Genomic DNA, 20127 nt, shown 5'->3' on the forward strand with positions numbered 1-20127 from the left:
TCTCAAAAATATACAAGCAACTCCTGCAGGTCAATCCCAGAAAAATAAACAACCCAATCAAAAAATAGGCTCAAGAAGTAAACAGACATTTTTCCAAAGAAGACATACAGATGTCTAACAAACACATGAAAAGATGTTCAACATCACTCATAATCAGAGAAATGAACATCAAAACCACAATGAGGTACCATTTCACGCCAGACAGAATGGCTGCTATCCAGAAGTCTACAAGCAATTCATGCTGGAGAGGGTGTGGAGAAAAGGGAACCCTCTTACACTGTTGGTGGGAATGCAAACTAGTACAGCCACTATGGAGAACAGTGTGGAGATTCCTTACAAGACTGGAAATAGAACTGCCATACGACCTGGCAATCGCACTCCTGGGCATACACACCGAGGAAACCAGAATTGTAAGAGACATATGTACTCCAATGTTCATCACAGCACTCTTTATAATAGCTAGTACATGGAAACAACGTAGATGTCCATCAGCAGACGAATGGATAAGAAAGTTGTGGTATATATACACAATGGAGTATTACTCAGAATTTAAAAGAACACATTTGAAACAGTTCTAATGAGGTGGATGAAACTGGAACCTATTATACAGAGTGAAGTAAGCCAGAAAGAAAAACACCAATACATTATATTAACACATATATATGTAATTTAGAAAGATGGTAATGATAACCCTGTATATGAGACAGCAAAAGAGACACAGATATAGACAACAGTCTTTTGGACTCTGTGGGAGAGGGCGAGGGTGGGATAATTTGGTTGAATGACATTGAAACATGTATATTATCATATGTGAAACGAATCACCAGTCTAGGTTCGATGCATGATATAGGATGCTAGGGGCTGGTGCACTTGGATGACCCAGAGGGATGATATGAGGAGAGAGGTGGGAGAGTGTTCAAGATGGGAAACACATGTACACCTGGGGTGGATTCATGTCAATGTATGGCAAAACCAATACAATATTTTAAAGTAATTAGCCTCCAATTAAAACAAATAAATTTAAAAAATAAAATGGATTAAATTAAAAAGACCCTGTTCCAGGACAACAATATTACTTTTACAAAAGTTGAGAATATGCATAAAATGAGGTTTATTCTTGAATAGTTTTTAAAAACTGATTTCAGAATGAATGATCCATTCAGCTGTTGTAAGAGAGAAGAGGGTAACACAGTCTGCACAACCATTTTGATTCTCTGTAGACCATTTAAATAGAAATGACATTTGCAACTTTAAGTCTAAGTGTGTCTAACTGTTGATTTTAAAATAGTAAATATCCATACAAAGGAATGAAATCTTGTCATTTGTGGAGAATGTGAATGGACCTAAAGGGTGTTATGCTAAGTGAAATAACTCAGAGGAAGAGAGAGAGAGAGAAAAAAAGAAAGCAACTCAGTATTTTTATTACTAGACTTTAATGATTTTCAATAATTGTTCTACTCAGTAATGATCATTTCTTAATACTGTTTGGCATAGGGTCATTTCATATAGAATTGTTTTATAGGAATGCTGATAAATTGGTACTTATTTAACCTTTTTCAGTGGGGCCTATGATATCATGTGAAACTGCTGCTAAGGCTTTAGCAGAAATAACACTCACTCTCACTCCATAGCAACTGAACTTACTGATGGTAAAATCTGTTCCAGCAAGCAGAGTATATATGAAAGAGATCTTATCAGGACTACTTTCAAATCTTAACTCAGACCATTCTTATTATGGTCCCATAATTTGGTGTGCTGTTTGGAACCAAAAGCAGATTTCACCCCCGTGAAATTATATCGTCATGAGGACTTCTGAAGGAAGCATCGTGTTATGGGTTGAATTCTATCCCCCAGAAAGTTAGTTTAAAAGTCATAACCCCTTAAATATGTGAGTGTGGCCTCATTTGCAAATAGACTCTTTACTGATATAACCAAGTTAAGCTGAGGTACGAGGGGGGCCATAATCCAGTATGCCTAGTGTTCTTATAAGAGGAGAAAAAAGAGATAGACACTGAGACAGAGGAAAAATGTGACAATGGAGTTCTGTTGCCGCAAGCCAAGAAACACCTGGAGCTATCAAAAGCTACAAGAACCAAGGCAGGTTTTTCCCCTAGAGGCTTCAAAGGGAGCTTGGCTAAGACAACACCTTCATTTTTAATTTCTAGCCTACAGCTGTGACAGAATAAATCTCTGTTGGTTTAAGCTACTAAACTTGCAGTACTTTGTTACAGCAGCCTTAGGAAACTAAGACACATAGCAAAGCCTATTATACTTTAATGGAGTTCAATTTTAGAGCTCCAGTTACTACATTATGTAACTCTCCCCTACCATGCCCAAAAGTGCATTTATTGAAAGGTGTTTCTTAAAGTTTTACTTCTTCAGGTTGCAATGGGATATCAGGGTTCTTCCCCTGAACTCATAAAACTACTGACCAGCGGGTACAAAGATAGTGACTGCAGAATGAGGAATCTGAAAGAGATAGACACTCCCATATTTAGAGTGAATAAGCCATGGAGTGGGGTTTCCTGGCGTTTTAAACTCCTGGGAACATTACTCAATCCTGGCTCACTCTTTTTAACCTATTTATTGTCTACTGAGTGCACCTAGGCCTGGAATGGTTCTATACCTTACATAGTTTGTAACTGCTAATCAATGGAATGGAAAATGTAATTAGAATCTTTGATGTCCACACACTGGCCATAATTAAATAGGATTCAAAGATGGTAACATTACTTCCTCATAAAACATCTGGAACACAGTGTCTTTTTGTTTGTTTTCTCGAATTAATTAGAACTGTTGTGATGGTTTAAGGTCTACAGTTTCCAACTTTCCTAATAGTTAGTTGCTTTTAGATGGATCCCCGCTGTTCAATTTGCTATCTCTTTTCTTTTTCTTGGCCAGAGCCCAAACTTTTTCTTGACCTCATTTCTTTCTTCTTACTTCCTTTCTGTGCACCTCTATGTTTTTAAGTTATTTTGGTATCCTTCCTTCCACACATCAAGACAAAGAACACACTAAATGACTCAACCTCTGATGGTGACCCCTGTCCACCTCCTTTACCCTACAAGTACATCTGTATTCACCACACTAATCATTTCCATTGTATTGGTTTTCTTCTAAGAAAACTGACAATACTCACAATAATTTCTAAGTAAGATCCAGAAAATTTTATTCAACAGAGAAAATTGGGAATGCATACTATTAATGTATAGTTAGAGGACAACAAAATAATCAGGCTATTTTGACATTTTTATAATGATGACCATATAGTTGTTTCATTTATTTCTGTGTGAGAGCTGGCTGCACTTGACAGTCTTATTCTTTATGGATATTAATTTTTCATGTGAATTTCTTTTTTAATACTAGAAATGAGGACAATATTAATAAAATGAAATCAGATAATTTGACATGAGACTACATATTTTGTAATTTTCTTAAAATAAAGGAAATAAATGTTGGATTTATTTTTACAAAATGCTCTGTATTTAGTAGGCACTTCTGTATTTTGTACAGTCTGTTAGTAGCCTCCATTAATTAAAGTTAATTTTTTTAATTTAATTAATGTTGCCTCAATGTAGCCAAAATACTATTGGGGTTTAAACTCTTATTTTTGAAAGTGGAAGTCAAGGATTCATAACAGATTAGCATGTTTTCATGAGATGTTACATAAATCAAATATTATCAAAATTGTGGTGTGAGTATGCTCATGTTCTTGCAAAGGCCCTCTTCTGGGTTTCAGCCTGCCTATTTGTTGCTGTGTCCTCATATGGTAGAAGGGGTCCAGGGAAACTCTGTGGAGTCTCCTTTATAAGAATAGTCCTCACATTCATGAGGGCTTCACCTTCGTGACCTTCAGTTCAGTTCAGTCACTCAGTTGTGTATAACTCTTTGTGACCCCATGGACTGCATCATGCCAGGCTTCCCTGTCCATCACCAACTCCTGGAGTTTGTTCAAACTCATGTCCATTGAGTTAGTGATGCCATCCAACCATCTCATCCCTCTTTCATCCCCTCTTTGTGACCCCATGGACTATACAGTTCATGGAATTCTCCAGGCCAGAATAGTGGAGTGGATAACCTTTCCCTTCTCCAAGGGATCTTCCCAACCCAGGGATCAAACCCAGATTTCCCACAACTGCAAGCTGCTTCTTTACAAGCTGAACCACAAGGGAAGCCCAAGAATACTGGAGTGGATAGCCTATCCCTTCTCCAGCGGATCTTCATGACCCAGGAATCTAACTGGGGCCTCCTGCATTGCTGGTGGATTCTTTACAACTGAGCTTTCAGGGTATTCATGATCTTAGCACGTCCCTAAGACCCCACCTTCCAATATCATCATCTTTAGGGGTTAGGCATTCAACATATGAATTTTAGGTGGCCACAAATATTCAGATCATAGCAACATGACACCACTCTTCTTTGCATATCCCCAAAGAATTTATCCACAAGGATCATGCATGCCGTTTGACAGCTGATCCTTGCTCACCAAGCCTTCATTCTGGAATACCTTTCCCGATCTATACAGATAATATTACTCCATGAAGGCTTCTGCATATTCGTATTGCCATCTTCAGTAAGGAAGAACAGAGACTTCAACCATTGCACTAGACATGCTTATAATAAATAATTTCATGGGTTCTAACAAAAACTCTTTTTTTTTTTAAGTGTTAAAGAAATCTTTACTGTAAACTTAACAGCCTTTAAAATGTATTACATCACAAAACAATATATCCCTATTCTGTTTTTTTTTTTTTTTAATCTAAAAAAGAATTTTATTAAAAAAGCACAAATGCAAAGAAATGAACAGAGGAAAATTTATGCGTCGAACCTGGACTGGTCACTTATGATAATATACATGCTACAATTCCATTCTCTCCAATCATTCCACCTTCACCCTCTCCCACAGAGTCCCAAAGACTGTTCTAAATGAGCCAATTATACAGAGTGAAGTAAGCCAGAAAGAAGAACATCAATACCGTATATTAACGCATATATATGGAATTTAGAAAAATGGTAACCTGAACCCTGTATAAGAGACTGCAAAAGAGACATAGGCATAACAAAAACTCTTTAAGCTATTATTTCTGCACTTTACATAAGAAACTGAGTCTCAACAGGTTAAGTATGTTGCTCAAAAGTACACAGCTAATTCATGTAGGAATCAGCAGCTACCATGTCCAATTCTAACTACAAAGCTTGCTTGCTTTCTATTCTTCAGTGTTCTCTCTAAAACATCATACTCATACTATAAAAGACGTTTTCTCCTCTCAGTAATGTGAAGTGGATTCAAGAAACTAGTTCAAGAGTGTCCACTCCTGTGCTAAGCAATGACAAGAGAATGTCAAAACAAACTGTGTTTATCACCGTCCTCCACAAGATAAGTAGAACCAGTTATATATCTAATAGAGCTTGACTTCAGAGTTAGGTTGACCAACCACCCCAGTGTTAGTGAGACAGTCTAGTTTTAGACCTTAAAATGCCCCATGTCATGAAACAAGTCAGTCTTGAGCAAACTGGAAGAGTTAGGTTGTCATAACTCCACCTGCAGAGTAGAAACACCATGGGTTGTTTTTAACACTCATAATATGACCAATTAAATAAGATGGGGCTCAAAGATCAGATTTTTTTAAGTTGATGGAATTCGGAAACACCATTCAAAAACAGTAGTTCTTTTTGAACCAACAGCATACACATTATCTGGATACTTGCTAGAAATGCAAAATACTCTGACCCCGCCCCAGACCTACAAAATCAGTCTCTGGGGATGTGGCCTTGAAATCTGTGTTTTAGCAAGCCCTCTGAGTGATACTGAAGTGCACTCCAGTTTGAGAACCACTACTCTAAAGAAAGGAGGAAAGCACGCGTCCCCTCCCAGAGTCTCGAGTGCCATCTCCCCTGAACACTGCTGTGGTCAGTCTGCCGTCACACTGTGGTTTTCCTCTGTCAGTTCCTACTGCCATTTCAGTCTCCTTCTGTGCTTTTAATTTGAATAATATCAACATTGTGAAATACATATAGACTAGTAAACCTTTCTCAGATTTCAGTGACACCCAGATTTTCTTTTTTTTCCTATCGAAATACTCATAAAGTAGAGGGGACGGAAACCACATTCCTTCAGGGCTCCCGGAAGTGCTGCCTGAAGTAGCCCACTACAAAAAGAGCATGACTGAAGATTCATCATTCAGCCTCAAAATTCATGTGGACTTTGCTGTCTACCTCTAACTATATTTATGTCTGTTTTATCATAAAAATTATTTCCTCCCATTTTCAAGTAAAAGTGACTCTGCAATAGGACCTCTGTCCCCAGTTTGTTACCTTTTAGCTTTATGCCCATGGAGTATGTGTATTTCTGGCTACTAAATATAAGAGACGTGACTCCATTTCATTCTAACAATGACCAAGAAGTGTTAAATCTCACCATTACTAGAGAGGATATGAGGGCTCTGAAAGGTGAAGCACTGTGGCCAAGGTTACAGTGTGGAGAAATGTCTGAATCACACATGTATGACTAAAGGTCTGTCTCTCTTGCAGGTTACATATTTATCTGACATTTTATTTTATTATTAGTTTTTAACCAATTTTGGCAATACTGCATGGCATGCAGGATCCTAGTTCCCCGATCAAAAATCGAATCTGGGCCCTCTTAGTGGAAGCGTGTGGTATCAACCACTGGGCCATCAGGGAAGTCCTTCTGACATTTTAGACTATAAATTCCTGAATAATAAGGACTATTTTATATTCCATACCTAATATAATACTTCATACAATGCCATATATATATAATATTATATGAATGAATTAAGGGAAAAGGGAAAGTGAAAGTCACTCAGTTGTGTCCAACTCTGTGTGACCCCATAGACTGTAGAGCATCAGGCTCCTCTGTCCCTGGGGTTTTACCAGACAAGAATACTGGAGTGGGTTGCCATTTCCTTCCCCAGGGGATCTTCCCAACCTAGGGATCAAACCTGTGTCTCTTACATCTAACCTCCATTGGCAGGCAGATACTTTATCATCTGAGTCACCAGGGATGTAAGTGTATTAGTAATTTAAGAAGCTGACTATTTTTTTCTTTTTATTCCCTAACACACTGCAAATTATGGAAATATTTGGAAGGATATTTTAAGCTGCACAGATATAGGTTAAAATGGAAAATAAAGTCATGAAAAAAATTATGGGTTTTGACTACTAGATTAAGGACCCATGAGTATTAGAATTCAGTATCCCACCATGGCCACCCTCTCCCACAGGCTCCCTGAAACATAGATGTATGAGGTTCAATGGCAAAGGACACTCAGCTTACCAGTGTAATGTGAGTCTGGCTTATATATGCAAATTCAGGGAATGTGAGCACATGGTTTAGGTCCAAACTCACATACTATGATCTTACCAAACTCTAGCACAGCCAAAAGAGAACAGAGCATGAGACAGCCAGGGTGGTCCAGGAAAGAAGGCTCTACTTCATTGTACCACTGTAGAGGAAGGACAATTTAGAAGACAACAGGGGGAATATGCACATCACCTTTTAACAAGGCATCCCTACTAATGGGTCAAGAATCCATTCATGCAGGAAGGAATTTGGAAATGAGAGAGAGATACTGAACTTTCTCCATCACCTACTCCCAACTCCCATTTGGAATACTGGAGTTATTTTTTTTTTAATTTATTTTTTTTTTATTTTACAATATTATATTGGTTGGTTTTGCCATACATTGACATGAATTCGCCCCAGGTGTACATTAGTTCTATATTTTGGCAAGCAGCCAAGCATAACGTAGCATTTCTCAAAATCTTTTCTTTGGAATAAAGGTTTCTTTTGTCATTTAAGTATGGGAAACCCTGGGCTGTATGGCTTCTTTACTGAAAGTCTTATTCAGAGCCCTTAAAATACTATGAACATCACAAATCTTTAAAAAGTGTTATAATATGCAACTTTTTTGAAACCTATTTGAACATTTTTCCCATTGAAACACCCACTTTATTTATTTTTTGAATTTTTTAAATTTATTTATTTAATTGGAGGTTAATTACTTTACATTATTGTATTGGTTCAATACATTGTAAGGATGCCGATAGAGAGGAAAGATTATGGGATTTGGCATTTTACTTCATGCTACAGCACTTCCTAGTTGCATTAACATGATCTGATCTTGCAATGTGTCAGAGCATCTGCTTTATCACACTTTATTCTGCCACAGAAAATAACTTGCATGAACAGGAAGAATACTACACTAAATGAAATAAGCCAGACTCAGATGAACAAATATTGTATAATCATACTTACACCTGGAATCTACAACAGTCAAACTCATAGAAGCAGGGTACAATGGTGATCACTAGGGGTAGGTGGTAGGAGAAATGGGAAGATGCTGATCAAAGTATACACACTTTCACTTATAAGACTGAAAAGTTCTCAGGATCTAACATACAGCATGCTGTCTAAATTTAATAATACTATATTATATAATTGAAATGTTTGAAGTTAAGATATTAAGTGTTCTCACCACAGGGTGAAAAAGGGTAATGATGTGAATTGATGGATGTGTGAATTAGCTTGACTGCTATAAGCATTTCACAATATATAGGTAAACATATTGTATTACCACTTTGTACATCTTAAATACATACAAGTTTTATTTGCCAAATACTGCTCAACAAAGCTGGGGAAAAAAAAAATGAATAATGTTCCTGCTCAAAGAGTTCTCTGCTGCTACTGCTGCTGTTAAGTCGCTTCAGTCATGTCCGACTCTGTGCAACCCCATAGACGGCAGCCCACCAGGCTGTCCCGTCCCTGGGATTCTCCAGGCAAGAACACTGGAGTGGGTTGCCATTTCCTTCTCCAATGCGTGAAAGTGAAAAGTGAAAGTGAGGTCGCTCAGTCGTATCCGACTTAGTGACCCCATGGACTGCAGCCTACCAGGCTCCTCCATCCATGGGATTTTCTAGGCAAGAGTACGGGAGTGGCTTGCCATTGCCTTCTCCGCAAAGAGCTCTCTATCCTCTGTCAATGGAATTCTCCAGGCAAGAATACTGGAGTGGGTAACCATTCTCTTCTCCAGGGGATATTCCCAACCCAGGGATAGAATCCGGGTCTCCTGCATTATGAGAGGGCTCTTTACTCTTTGAGCCACCAGGGAAGCCCCTGTTCATAGTAAGGCTGACATATCTGTGTAACCAGTTATAGTACAGGGCAGAGTTGAACAAATTCTAAAAGGTGCTGTATACATATTCTCAATTTTGACCAAGAGTGTTAGGGAATGCCCTTTAAAGGAAGTGGTATTAAAGCTAAGTCCTGAAGTCTGGTTACAAGTTTGAAAATCAAATAATGCTAGGAAAAAAATGTAATTTAGGATCCTGCATATTATGAACTTTAGTAAAGGCTGACTTAGGGGTTTAGATTTTTTTAATTTATTTATTTATTTTAATTGGAGGCTAATTACTTTACATTACTATATTGGTTTTGCCATATATTGACATGAAACTGTCCCGGGTGTACATGTGTTCCCCATCTTGAACTCCCCTCCCACCTCCTTCCCCATCCCATCCCTCTGGTTCATCCCAGTACACCAGCCCCGAGCATCCTGTATCATGCATCGAACCTGGACTAGTGATTCATTTCACATATTACAATATACATGTTTCAATGCCATTCTCCCAAATCATCCCACCCTCGCCTTCTCCCACAGAGTCCAAAAGACTGTTCTATACATCTGTATCTCTTTTGCTGTCTCATATACAGGGTTATCATTATCATCTTTCTAAATTCCATATATATGTGTTAGTATACTGTATTGGTGTTTTTCTTTCTGGCTTACTTCACTCTGTATAATAGGCTCCAGTTTCATCCACCTCATTAGAACTGATTCAAATGTATTGTTTTTAATGGCTGAGTAATACTCCATTGTGTATATGTACCAAAGTTTTCTTATCCATTCGTCTGCAGATGGACATGTAGGTTGCGTCCAGGTCCTGGCTTTATAAACAGTGCTGCGATGAACATTGGAGGGGTTTAGATTTGTCTAGAATAACTTTGTGATGATGGACAAGTTCCATGTCAGTGCTGTCCAACATGGCAGCTGCATTCTGATGTGCCTACTGAGATCCTGAAATGGGGCTGGTGAGACAGAGGAAAAAAATTATTTTATTTAAATTTAAATAGCCATATATTTCTACTGGCTACCATATTGGAGAGCCAGTTTTAGGAATTACTGACAGTTCTCTATACCTTCTCTTCCCCCCAAAAAAGACAGCCTCACACAGCTGCATTTGTGCAGGACTTTCTTGGATTCCTTGCTTTTATTTACAACTCTTAGAGAAAATTATTTCTGTAGATAAGACTCCCTTGAATTTTTTCAAGTTCCAGAATGTCTTGATATGGCACTGTCTTGAAATCAATACATTTTGGGAGCCAGCCTGGGCTGAGAAATTCAGAATTACAGCATGATTTAAATACCATGGTGTTTGTAACCCCTCAGGTCAGAAGACCAGCTTATTTCTTAGTTTTTGCCTTAATGAGCAAGTGTATCCTTTAGAAGGTACTTTTTTTAAACACCATCCCTGTGAATGTAATACCAAAAGCCAAGTAAGGGAGATAATTAAATAGAGCCAGAATCTGTGTTTTGACTGTCTCCTTGAACTCCACAAGATTCCATTTTAGGATTTGTGGGGTTTGGGGAAACTGATTGGGGATGGGGCCAGAGACCTGCATTGTTACCTGTCTCTACAGCAAGACAGGTATGACTTGTACAGGTAGATTCCAGTAGTCACGTACGGATGTGAAAGTTGGACTGTAAAGAAAGCTGAGCACTGAAGAATTGATGCTTTTAAAAAAAATATTTATTTTAATTGGAGGCTGATTACTTTACATTATTGTATTGGTTTTGCCATACATTGACATGAATCTGTCCCGGGTGTATAAGTGTTCCCCATCTTGAACCCCCCTCCCACCTCCCTCCCCATCCCCTCCCTCTGGTTTATCCAATTACACCAACTATAGTGTTGAAGAATACTCTTGAGAGTCCCTTGGATTGCAAGGAGATCCATTCAGTCAATCCTAAAATTAATCATTCCTGAATATTCATTGGAAGGATTTATGCTGAAGCTGAAACTCCAATACTTTGGCCACCTAATGTGAAGAACTGACTCATTGGAAAAGTCCCTGATGCTGAGAAAGATTGAAGGCTGGAGGAGAAGGGGACAATAGATTATGAAATGGTTGGATGGCATCACTTACTCGATGGAAACGAGTTTGAGCAATCTCTGGGAACTGGTGATGGACAGGGAAGCCTGGTGTGCTGCAGTCCATGGGGTCACAAAAAGTTGGACACGACTGAGTGACTGAACTGAAATGAAAACATATTCTTCATAGCAAAGAGAGGACCTACTCAGGTTGGTTTGAACACAAGTCCAGAGATGAGGCTCTGGGAGATGACTGAGCATGACTGATATAAGAATAATAAATATTATCACTTGCTGAACACTTTCTGTTTTTCAGAACCATTTCATATATTTTCTCTTGAACTCTTCATAATGAACCTGTGAAATATGGATTATTTGTGGACCCATTTTATAGATGAGGACAAAGAGGCATGGGGGTGGAAGGGAGACTAGCTATCTAATTTAACATTGACTGTGATCTGCTCTTCAGTTTTCTGTCTCCTGCATTAATTGTATGTATCAACTTGACTGTATCATGGGGTGCCCAGGTATCTGGTTAGGCATTATTTCTGGGTCTGTATGTTTCTGGAAGAGATACCATCTGAATCTGTAGAATGAGAGCACTGCCCTCCCCAGTCTGGGTGGGCATTAAGCAATCCACTGAAAGCCTGAATAGAACAAAAACCTGAAGGAAACAGGATCCTTCCCTCTGGCCTGCCTCAGCTTGGACACTGGTCTTCTTCTGCCGTTGGACTGGGATTTACACTGTAGATTCACACAGTTCTCAGGCCTTCAGACTCCAGCTGGAATTACACCATTGGCCTTCCTAGGTCTCCAAATTTCAGAAGGAAGATCATGAGACTTAGCTTCCACAATTGCAATTCCTTATAATAAATATTGTTATTTATGTGTGTATATACATGCATGCATGCATGTGTGCTCAGCTGTGTTTGACTCTGTGACCCCACGGACTGTAGCCCATCAGGCTCCACTGTCCATGGTATTTCCCAGCAAGAATACTGGAGTGGGTTGCCATTTCTTCCTCCAGGGATCGAACCTAGGTCTCCTATATTGGCAGGCAGATTCTTTACCATCTGAGCTACCTATGAAGCCTTTACATATGCATCCACATATACATATCTGAACATACACACTTGTGTGTGTTTCCATTTGGTTATATTTCTCTGGAGAACCCTGACTAATATATCCATCCCTTAACGGTTATACATTTTCCCTACTCCAACACCTCGCTACAACTAGTTTCCCATCTTTTTAACTATACCATTTTAAAATGCTGTGTAAATGGGGTAATACAGTATTATAATGTTTAGGATGGGCTTTTTTCCTTCACCATAATGCCCTTGAGAACCATTCAATGTGTCACTTTCACCAATAATTTGTTGTTTTTCATTTGAACAGAATTTCATTGTACAGATTTGTCATTTGTTTATGCATTCACCAGTTGAAGGACATTTGGATTGTTTCCAATTTGGGGCTATAACAATTAGGGCTGTTATGAACAAAAGTACACAGGATTTTTTACAGACATTAGTTTTTATTTCTATGTGATAAATGCCCAGCAGTATAATTACTGGATTGTATTTTAGTTGCAAGTTTAGTTTTTCTTGGGAAAAAAAAAATATTTTTCAGCATGGTTTTACCATTTTACACACCCACCAATAACACACGAGACCTAGTTTCTCACATCTTTGCCACAACTTTGTATGGTCACTATTTTTTTTTTTATTCTAGCTGTTTTGCTAAGTGTATAGTCATATCACATTGTGGTTTAATTTCCATATCTGTGGGGAGTTCTGGCGTGCTGTGATTCATGGGGTCGCAAAGAGTCAGACACGACTGAGAGACTGAACTGAACTGAACTGAACTGAATAGCTAATGGTATTAAATATCTTATTTTTCATCCATATATTTCCTGCAGTGAAATGTCTCTTCATGCCTTTGGCCATTTTCTAATTGCATTGTTCATTTTCTTTTGTTGAGTTTAAAGATTTAAACAATATATACTCAGATACAAGTCCTCTGTCAGGTTTGCAGTTTGGAAATATTTCCTTCCAGTTTATAGCTTGCATTTTATCCTTCCAACAGGGTCATCTGTGAAGGCAATTATTTTTGAGGTCCACTATATTTGTCGTTTTTGCTTTGCTGGACTCTGCCTTTGTTGTTATGTGTATGAACAATTCTAACCATAGGTCTTGAAGATTTCCTCCTATGTGGTCTTCTAAATTTTTGTTTTTTGTAGATCTATGTTTCGCATTTAGATCTATAATCTATCTTGAATTAACTTCTGTATAATTTGGGGGTTTGGGTAGTAGTTAATTTATGTGCCTATGGATTTCTTGGATCTAGGAGTTTGAATATGCTTAGTACATACCGGGGTTTTGAATAAAGCAAAAATGACAGAAAATAAATATATAGGAGAATAACTAGGGAAGCAGGAGTAAAGGGAAAGGGATCTTTAAAACATAATTTACCTAGAAGAGTTTTGGTGTGTGAGCAATGGCTAACACTTTGCTGGTAACGTCCATGAGATTTAGCAAAATTGTGTATTGTGCCTTTACTGAAAATTTCTTTGCAAATTCAGGGCTGACTCCATGTATTAACAGAAGAGTCACACAGGACATCCGTCATGCTGAGAAAGGACCTCTCACTGCAGTCAATTTTCTGAAAGTCTTACTAATTTGATCTTTGAGTTTATATTTCGTAACTGAAGTCTGATGGCACAAGGAACATGTTGCTCAGGTTGAAGTCTCAGCCCATGTCTGGTTCTGCCACCCCAACCACACAGGATAGATTTACCATTGCTGGCTCGCCTGCCCTATATGGCAACTGCTGTCACTCTTTGCACTTGAGAGCAGCCTAGGCATAAGAGGGTTAAGTTTGGGTGCATATACTCTGCTCATTAAGACACAAGGCACCTGGAAGAGTCTGTACTCATCTTTTGAGAGTCATAGTTTTTGAGGAACCACACTATTAAATGCCAATAAAAATCACCAGGACAGGTTGAAAGAGACAACACAAAAAAATGTTTTTCCTGTTTTTTAAGCAAGGGACCCTACATTTTTACATCAGACTCCACAAAATATGCATTTAGCCTAACGCCAAAATTGCAACTTATTTAATTTATATGCATAGGAATTCTTAGAATATAAGAATTACAGTCAATACAAAAGAAGTAATATACATATATGAGAAACTCATAGACATACATAATCCCCAGTTGAGACACTTCCAGATTTAATACAGTAGACAAAATTTCAGTGCCTCTACCTGCTTATTTCAAAAGTTACCCAAAAGCTAAGATAAAAAATGAAAAGAACAATATAAAGCATATGTTCAAAAAAAGAAAAAAAAGACATTTTTGAAGCCTCAACAGACAAAATAGAAGGAAAAACTGCCAAGAGTAATGAAGGTCAAACATATGTAGGAAGATGCAGATAGAATAAGCCCATGAATGCAGATCCCCCCCAAAATTTGCAGAGCACACTATTCCATGGAGTGTGATACACCTAGTGATATAAAACCTACCCACATTCCTGTTTGCAAAACTCAACTAAAGAAAAAAAAAAAACTGGCAAAGGATAGTTTCTCTAGAATTTATTTGGTTCTGCACAGTAGAAATAGGGATGAATGAGAAATCAAACAGGCAAAGTTATATTAACAAAAAGCAGTGAGTTAGATAATGGATGAAGGAGATTATGTTGCCAGCTGCCCTTTAGTGCAAATTGTGAGTAGAAACTTAAAAAACTCACTCACTCTCTCTCTCTCTCACACACACACACACATAAACTGTGAGAAGGAAAAACCTTCTTAATATGAAAAGAATACTACCTCTTCTTTGGTACAAATTGCCTGGATTAAATTTGTCCAAAATGTAACCATATATGTGGACAAAGATAAGATATAAAAGGAGGAACTGAAGATTTAAAAGAAAAACAACCAACAAACAAACAAACAAAAAATATCAGGTAAAGAACATTCAAAAAAAGAATGTTGCCATGGAGTTGATAAAAATTATAAACAAGCATGCTGTCAAGAATCTTTTTTTAAAAAACAGTAGTCCAATTATTTCTATTAAAAAGATCTCAAAGAAGAAATACTATAATCCAAAAAATATGGTTAGGCAACAACGACAATAATAAAATTAAACAAAGTGCAGAATTCAGGAAGGGAATTAAAGAAACATAGAAAATGTTAATATTAATTGCTCAGTAATACTCCATTGTGTATATGTACCACAACTTTCTTATCCATTCGTCTGGAGATGGACATCTAGGTTGCTTCCATGTCCTGGTTGTTATAAACAGTGCTGCGATGAACATTGGAGTACATGTGTCTCTTTCAATTCTGGTTTCCTAGGTAAAAATAATAATAATAAAATTAATATTAAAAAGAAAACATGGATATTTTTGCATTTTTTGGTGAAATGTGTGAGGGTAATCAAAAGGTACAAATTTCGACTTCAAAGTCAACTTTTAAGTCTTGGGGAGGTCAGGTACAACATGATGACTATATGTAATAATACTGCATTGCATATTTGAAAGTTACTAAGAGACATGGATCTTAAAAGCTCTTATTACAATAAAAAGAACCACAACTATATATGATGATAGATGTTAATGAGACATGGTAATCAACTTTCAATATACATATATATCAATTATGTGTAAACCTAAAATTACTACAATGCCCTATGTCCATTATATGTGTATGTCCATTATATATTAATACAAAAGCAAAATGTGAAATTAGAACCAACACAAAGAATAATAGATATTACTAAAAATAATGCAAGAGATATATAAAACCAAGTTAGCAAAAGCTTGCAAAATAATAGAAACAACAGATTTTAAAAGGTAGAGAAATATAAATATGCAAATATATTATATTTAGCATATATTATACATATATGCAAATACTAAAGAGATCTAACATGTATGTTTTAGCTTGTTCTTGCAGTGTAACACATTTCCTCAAATCATAGTAGATATAGGAGCAATAGACATTTATTTTCCTCAGTTTTTGTATGCTGAATTCAGAAGCATCTGAATTGTAAGAAATTTGCAGTTAAGATGTTTTCTGAAGGCTTGCAGTGGGCTAGAATATCCACTTCCAAATTAACTCACACAGTGTGCAAAAGTCTGAGAGAGAGGGCCACACTTTTACCTCCAGGAGCCCTACCAGATTTTCACAGTGAAGATGGGAGAAAAATTCCCCTATGTTTCAGGCAGGAAGGGGATAAAAGTAGCTGATTTGAAAGATACCCAGAGCATTCTGTTCTTCCAAACAAGTCCTTCCTCAAGAGAAACAAATTTACCAGAGTCTAAACTACAGAGATTTTTTACCAGAGGGGACAGGAAATATCCAACTCCTGCAGTATTCTCCAGCCTTCATGTGGAGAAGAGGAATACCCAATTCAAGTTCCACATAGCTTTCCTTTCTCACCTAGGTGGGTAAAGGAACTGAGAAGTAGCTAAGTATACTCAGTATAACGATGACCATGGCCCAGCAGCACAGGTTTGCTAAAATACTAATGCTTCATAGGACTGTAGAAAATATCCCCTCCACACATGCCTTACAACCTCATCAATGGGGCTCCTGTGTAATAACCAAGGAATACATCTGAAGGAACTTCATGTCTCAGACTTTATTTAAGTTTCTAGGGAAACCTAAAGAAAACAGAGGAGATGAAAACAAGCATATGATAACATTAGCAGATAACATCTGAGAACATCCTATGCTGCTGCTAAGTAACTTCAGTCGTGTGCGACTCTGTGCGACCCCATAGACGGAAGCCCACCAGGCTGCCCCGTCCCTGGGATTCTCCAGGCAAGAACACTGGAGTGGGTTGCCATTTCCTTCTCCAATGTGTGAAAGTGAAAAGTGAAAGTGAAGTCGCTCAGTCGTGTCCGACCCTTTGCGACCCCACGGACTGCAGCCTACCAGGCTCCTCCATCCATGGGATTTTCTAGGCAATAGTACTGGAGTGGCTTGCCATTGCCTTCTCCTATAGCATTAGCAAATAGGAGAAACATAGCCAAACTCCTAGTCAGATAAACACAAATCCTCATTCTAAATCCTTTTTTACCACAGTTCCTTTTGTATAATACTTCGTATTTGCCTTTCAAAAATTTACAAAGTATATTACAGTGCGAAAAATTATAGTGTGAAGAGACAGAGAAGGCATGAAATGCAAACTGAGATAAAGCAGATATGTTGGAATTATGAGACCAAGAATTTAGAAAGAAAAGCTTGATTCACATGCTAAGGGCTTAATGGACAATGGGGGTAACAAGGAAGAACAGAAGGATAATGTAAACTTAGAGGTAAAATTTCTAAGAAAGAATCAAGTTGAAATGCTAGAAATAAAAGGCAATTATAGGAGAAATATAGAATGCCTTTGATGGGCTTGTTAATAGACTGGATACAGCCAGGGAAATAATTAGTGAGCTTGAATAAAAGTCATTAAGCATTTCCAAAACTTAAATACACAGAGGAAAGACAGAACAAAATATTTATGAACTGTGGGACAGTTACAAAAGATGTAAAATAAAATCAAAGAGATAAGAAGGGATAATGCAAAATATATAATGTACTATAGAAGGGGCTTCCCAGATTAGCAGAAAATGGAAAAGCAATTGAAGCAATGATACATACAAGAATTGTTCTCAAAAATTTCAGTAAAAAAATAGAGTAACTGACTGACAATGAAGTCAGTTACTTTATTATCAACAATAACAAATATACAAAATGAGGATTAATAATTAGAAAACAAATATCATATGAAATAAATTAAAAGAAGCTTAAATGAATACTTTTGTAAATCCCATGCAAACACACATGTACACAAATTTAAAACGTATATGCAAAGAGGTAGAATATCTAAACACATCAAATATCACAGAAGAAACAAAACTTTCAAACAGCAAACCTCCCTAAACCACATGAGGTAGAGATGATTTCACAGGTGACTCTTACAGAAAATTTTAAGGGAGAAATAACTATAGCACTATATAAATTGTTCCAGAACTTAGAAAAAGAAGAAATTTCCAAATAATTTTTATGAACTTTCCTTTAGTTTTATGTAAAAGAAAAAGTCCTAACAGGTATTGCACAGAAAGATAAATATGGACCAATGTTACTTACCAACATCAAGGTAAAAAATAAGTGCTCAAGTATTAGCAGTTGACTCCAACAACACATACGTGATGACCAACTTGAGGTCATTACCAAAATGCAAGGACTGTTGGGTATTAGGAAATTTTGTTATCAGTTTAATAGTTTAAAAGCAAAAAATCTTGTGTACACATTTTAAAATGCTGAAAAGACATTTCAGTCCAGTTCAGTCAGTCATGTCCAACTCTTTGTGAACCAATGGAGTGAAACATGCCAGGCTTCTCTGCCCATCGTCAACTCCTGCAGCCTGCTCAAATTCATGTTCATTGAGTCAGTGATGCCATCCAACCATCTCATCCTCTGTCGTCCCCTTCTCCTCCTGCCCTCAATCTTTCCCAGCATCAGAGTCGTTTCAAATGAGTCATCTCTTTGCATCAGGTGGCCAAAGTATGGGAGTTTCAATTTCAACATCAGTCCTTCCAATGAAAACCTAGGACTGATCTCCTTTAGGATGAACTGGTTGGATCTCCTTGCAGTCCAAGGGACTCTCAAGAGTCTTCGCCAACACCACATTTCAAAAGCATCAATTATTTGGCACTCAGCTTTCTTTTTTTTTTTTTTTAATTTATTTATTTTAATTAGAGGCTAATTGCTTTACATTATTGTATTAGTTTTACCATACATTGACAAGAATCTGCCCCGGGTGTACAAGTGTTCCCCATCTTGAACTCCCCTCCCACCTCCCTCCCCATCCCATCCCTCTGGTTCATCCCAGTACAACAGCCCTGAGCACCCTGTATCATTCATTGAACCTGGACTGGCGATTCGTTTCACATATGATAATATACATGTTTCAATGCCATTCTCCCAAATCATCCCACCTCTCCCTCTCCCACAGAGTCCAAAAGACTGTTCTATACATCTGTGTCTCTTTTGCTGTCTCGTATACAGGGTTATTGTTATCATCTTTCTAAATTCCATATATATGCGTTAGTATACTGTATCGGTGTTTTTCTTTCTGGCTTACTTCACTCTGTATAATAGACTCCAGTTTCATTTTCTTTATAGTGCAACTCTCACATCCATACATGACTATAGGAAAAACCATAGCTTTGACTATATGGACCTTTGTTGGCAGAGTAATATCTCTGCTTTCTAATATGCTGTCTAGGTTAGTCATAGCTTTTCTTCCAAGGAGCAAGTGTCTTAATTTCAGGGCTGCAGTTACTACCTAAAATGATTTTGGAACCCCCAAAAATAAAGTCTCCCACTGTTTCCATTGTTTCCCCATCTATTTGCCATGAAGTGATGGGACCAGATGCCATGATCTTGATTTTCTGAATGTTGAGTTTTAAGTCAGCTTTTTCACTCTCCTCTTTCACTTTCATCAAGAGGTTCTTCAGTTCCTCTTCGCTTTCTGCCATAAGGGTGGTGTCATCTGCATATCTGAGGTTCTTGATATTTCTCTTGGCAATCTTGATTCCAGTTTGTGCTTCATCCAGCTCAGTATTTTGCATTTATGGAATTTATTAAAAAAATGCATTTAATAAAATTCAATTTCCATTCTTGATGTAAAATCTAATAAAATATACGACCTCTATAGCAAAAAGACTCAAAGGCTACCACTCTTGATACTCACTTCCTAGTGTTGCTTCCAAAGACCATTATGTCAAAAATGAAGGAATGTCTTGCCTGTGGTTAGGCTATGTTGTATAAGACCTCCTGGAAGACTCTTGAATGACGCTCGTTTCTGGCTAGATGAAGTAAGTAGCCACAGTGGGAAAGCCCATGTGGCAAGGGAATGTGGACAATCTCCAAGTCATAATCAACATATCCCAG

The sequence above is a fragment of the Moschus berezovskii genome, chromosome X (assembly GCF_049115385.1).
Source record: "Moschus berezovskii isolate FMDL1 chromosome X, NW_MosBer_1.0, whole genome shotgun sequence".
Classification (NCBI taxonomy): Eukaryota; Metazoa; Chordata; class Mammalia; order Artiodactyla; family Moschidae; genus Moschus; species Moschus berezovskii.